A 5,178-nucleotide genomic window follows, 5' to 3' on the forward strand; every position below is an offset into this window, starting at 1 on the left:
AATTATTGACCACTATTCTCCTATTCTTGATAGGATCCGTAAGCATGGTTTAAGAACTCGGCAAGATCTCGCTATTTGAAGATGGCGAGACGAGATGAGAGGCGATATGTAAAAAGTGCAATATCTCGGTCGAGATCTCGCCAAGATCTTGGTGAATATATCAGTTTCGACTTGTCTCGAGACCAAATCCCATGGGGTATATACATAATTTCGACCCTCAACTCAACCCAACTCGACATAACTCAACATATCTTGCCTATCTCGCCCTGGTATGAAGAAAAAGTGAGCTTTTGGTGGATTTCTTGCCATATTTCTCCTCTAAAGTGTAGATTAACTACTTCAACACTTGGAGATTATCACTTTATCAACAACCTTTGGAGATCCTTTCCTTCTCAAAAGAAGTTTTAGGTAAAACAACATATAAAAACCAGTTTTTCATAGAAACATGGTCAATAGTTGTTTGTTTTTATTGTGGAATTGCCTAGGGTGAAGGGCGTGAAGACCATAGTTACCAAATTCGGATTCGGGAATTATTCGGAATAATTCGATTGATTAATTTAAGGATTCAGTCAAAAAAGCTTATTGGGTTTTTTTTTTTTTTAAATACTGTTTAAGTGGACCAAATAATTCGGTTTAATCCAGTTCGGTCCGAATTATTCGTGTTTTATATTCACTTTTGAAAAAATCGCGAATTTTACCAAATTTTATTTTTAATTCGGATTCGGTCAGAATTTTTGATTAAATTCGGAAAAATTCGGTTCGGCCGAATAATTCGCGAATTATTCGGCCGAATTGATGACACTGGTGAAGACTACTTACATAGGGTACAAAATCAAAGTACCTTTTGGGTTTGATTTTAGGAAAAACTGATGTTTCCATTGTGTTTAGAAGGCCTAAAATATGGTAAATGACTAGTTTTGGGGGCTACAAAGACCATATGGCCACTGAAACCAACCACCGAGTCGACCAGGAAAAAATACAAGATCTCAGCAAGATCTCGTCAGATCTTTCTTTATTGGTTTAGTGAGATTAGGGGTGAGATCGAGATCTTAAACCTTGTCCGTAAGAGACTTCAACTTTGGCAGAGAGGTTACTTTCATTTGCAGGTCATCTAGAATTTATTAAATCTTTCATGCAGAACTTTTACATCTATTGGTCTGTGGTCTGTGGTCTGTGGTCTTTGGACTTCCTACTCCTATCTCCTCTAAGTTTTAGTCTCTTATGACCACTTTTCTTTGGAAAGGAAGTGATAGTTCTAATTTCTTACATCTGTTGAATTGGGCCAAGGTTTGTCTTTCCAAAAATGAAGGGGGTCTTGGTCTTCATAGAGTCCAGGATATCAATATTGCGGGACTTGTCAAACCTACATGGAGAATTGCGTCTAAAAAGAAGAGCATCTGAGTGGATTGGATTTATTCTTGTTATCTCAAATTTGATTCCATTTGGACATATGTCAAATTGCGGGACTTGTCGAACTTATCTGGAGAATTGCCTCTAAAAAGAACAGCATCTGAGTGGGTTGGATTTATTCTCATTATCTCAAATTTGATTCCATTTTGACTACTATGTGCACTATGGATGCTTCCTAGGCCTAGTGGAAAATTTTGAAACATGGTTACCTTGTTTTTTATCATATCAGATCTTCCATTGATGATGGTTCAGACATTTATCTTTGGCTTGATAATTGGCACCCTGAGGGTATGCTAACTGTTAAATATGGGGATATAACCAAATATGATGCAGGGTTTAACAAGTTGGCTAAGGTTTCTTCCACTTTTCGGGATGGTGCTTGGGATCCGGGCCCAGGTACTTCCTATTCTCTTATTGAAGTTTGGAATAAGCTTCCAAGTATCCACTTGAGACCTAGGGATAGTGGTGATATTGTGCAGTTGGGGACTAGCCCCTTAAGTTCCTTTTCCCCGTGCTCTGCTTAAGAGTCTTTTTAGGCCTACTATCCCTCTGGTCCCTTGGTTTAGATTATTCTGGTTTTCCTCCTCCATCCCTAGACACTCTTTCACTACCTGGAGAGCTATGACCAATAGTCTTCCCTGCCCAAGATTTTCTTTTCCATAGAAATATTTCTATCCCTTATTGTTGCCTTTGTTGGAGCTCTTATGAAAGTGTTGATCACTAATTTTTCGAGTATAGTTTTTCAAAGTCTATTTGGGGCAGTATTCTTAGAATTCGGTCATATGCCAGAACTATTCTTCCATTTGAAAGAGAATGGAAATGGATTTTGAAAATATTTGATGGAAAAACCTTGTGTGACACTCTTGGCAAGTTGGCTTTTAGTATAATGATCTATCATATTTGGTGGGAAAGGAATAAAAGATGATGGACTTCCTCTTCATATACTCTAGAGCAGATTCGGGATGCTATATCCTTTGAGGTGAGAAATAAAATTCTCCACAAATGTGGTGTTTGTCCAAATACAAGCAGTAATAGATATTTTTCTGCCACTTGGGACCTTCCTCTTATCTCTCCTTCCCCCTTAGTTTTCTTGTATCATCTAGTTCTTTTTTTATGGTTGTTTCATCCCTCCCCCATTGTTCGATGTATCCTCGGCTTAGTCTTTTATTCTTGTTTCTTCCCTCCCCTCTTTCTGGTGTATCATTTGATGCTAGTTTTCTTTGTTTCTTCCCTACCCCCACCTCCTCATCTAGGTTCTCTTGCCCTCTTCCCTAGGGATTTTGGTTTTCTGGCCCATTTATATTGGCCTGGCTTTCTTTGGCCAGGGCTTCCTCCCTTGTCTAGCCATATTGGCTCTCTCTCTCTCTCTCTCTTTCTCTCTCTCTCTCTGTTTTATTATATTTTTCATTCACCCAAGAAAGCAAAAAACTGTTTAACCTTCAAACCAGAATAATCCTACTGTTGCGCAGTTATGAGCTCCCACAAACTACTAGTTCTTTCAAGCCAACATCAAGATTGTGATTGGAATTACTCAAGGATACATATTTACAATGGTGATGACGTGGGTGTTGGTGCATGTACGTCTTGAGGCTGCAATAACTGTAGAGACATAAAACTTTGAGTCATACCAAGAAATTATGGGAGAAAGTTATTGAAGACCACCAAAGAAGAGTAACTACTATCTTGGAGAACCAATTTGGTTTTATGCCAAGTAAATCTATGGCAAAAGCTATTTAACTACTCAAGAGGCTCATGGAAAGATTTAGAGGTTGCAACAAGGATCTTCATATGATCTTTATTGTCCTAGAAAGAAGCCTATGAAAGAGTCTGTATAAAGTTAATTTGGCATGTACGAGAGAAGAGGGATGTCGAGTAAATATCCGGATATAATTAAAGGCATGTATGAAGGTGTGGTGACTAGTGTGAGAATCATGGGAGGTCAAGATAGTGAATTCCCAATTACAATTGGGTTACATCAAGGATCAACTTTAAGACCTTATCTGTTTGCGCTATCATGGATGATTTAACTAGGAACATTCAAGATGAGGTTTCGTGATGTATGCTTTTTGTTGATGATATTGTTTTGGTGGATGAGACAGTATCAAAGATTAAGTTGGAGTTATGAAGATCAACCTTGGAATCAAGAGGTTTTAAGATAAGTAGAACGAAGACAAAGTATATGGTATGTAACTTTAGTCACACTAACATTGATAATGAAATGTTGAAACTTGAGGAGAGAGATACCATAAATTAATTACTTTAGATATCTGGGGTCAACGATAAACACTGATGGTGATATAGAGGATGATGTTTCTCAGAGAATTAAAGTGTGATGGATGAAGTGGAGAGGCTAAGTTGTGCTATTGCAACATGTTGGTTGGGGGTTCAAAACTTGGAAACAACCTCTCTTGCGAAGTAGGGGGTAAGGCTGCGTACGTTTGCCCCTCCCAAACCCTGTAGTAGCGGGAGCCTTATGCATTGGGACGCTATGTGAAAAATTCTTAAAACATGTGGATGAAGTCGAGAGGTGCATCCAAAATGTTGTGCAATCAACGTATTCCAGTAAGGCTTAAAGGAAAATTCTACAGGACAATCTTAAGATCAGCTATGATGTATGGGGTGGAATTTTGGTAGTTAAGAAACGTAATATAGATAAGTTGAGTGTAGCAGAGATGAGGATATTGAGATGGATGTGCAGAAAAACTAGGAGGGATAGTAAGGACTGACCGCATTAGAGCTGACTTGGGAGTTGCTCCGATTCAAGACTAGCTCTGAGAAAGTCGTTTGAGATGGTATGACCATGCTCAACGGAGGCTTTGGGATGCACTAGTAAGGGGGAGTGATCAAATTCCGATGGAAGGAGCTAAAAGAGCTAGTGGTAGGCCTAAAATGACCATAGTAGAAGTAGTGAGGAAAGGCATGCAGAGTTTAGGGTTTGACTCTAGTATGACCTCAAATAGAGCTGTTTGGAAGGCAATGATTTATGTAGCCGACCCTATTTAGGTGGGTTGTTTTTGAGGTGTTGCCATGTTCCGTCCTTCATACTTTTGTTATTATTATTTTTTCCCTCTCACGTATCCATGTAGCTGACCCCATTTAGTTGGGAAAAGTCTGAGTTGTTGTATATGGTAAACAGAAGTTTCTGACCATACTTTGACAAATTGAGTGTCCTTGTTACATATTACACACCCATGATGTAGCGTTATGTATGCAGAATGACCATGTATCAGTTTGCGTAGGTCTATGATCTCTAAGCACAACTTTGAACCCATTTTACCTCATCTGAACATCTGTCCTACTCTAAGTCCACTCTAAGTCCACTCTTGCATGTTCCTGTGGCCTAAAATGTATACTGAAAATTTCAGTAAGTTTTGGTATAAGGTTCAGGAGAATCTTTTCAATCACTGAAGGCTGGTCTGGTCCACATTGTGGAGAAGTTCCATTTGTTTCATGATTTCAGTTAACACTTGCATGTCAAGACATGCTATGAAGCTGCTGAGAATATGTCAATGGAAAAGTTAAATGGTCCTAAAAAATGTGGTTTTAACACTTGAGAAACCTAGCAAGAAATTTAAGCTACAAATATGCTTTGCATTAAAGAGTTCAATACTTATTACCCAGTGCTTTTTATTGTTATGTGAATACTTAACATTTTAAATAATGGTCGGTTCAAGTTTGTGTTCTTGAAAGCTGCCACAGGTCATGTGTATATAGAAACTAGTTTTCATCTTATGTTGTCATCAGATAGTACCAACTTTAATTTTTGGA

Source organism: Macadamia integrifolia, chromosome 11, assembly GCF_013358625.1.
Source record: "Macadamia integrifolia cultivar HAES 741 chromosome 11, SCU_Mint_v3, whole genome shotgun sequence".
NCBI lineage: Eukaryota > Viridiplantae > Streptophyta > Magnoliopsida > Proteales > Proteaceae > Macadamia > Macadamia integrifolia.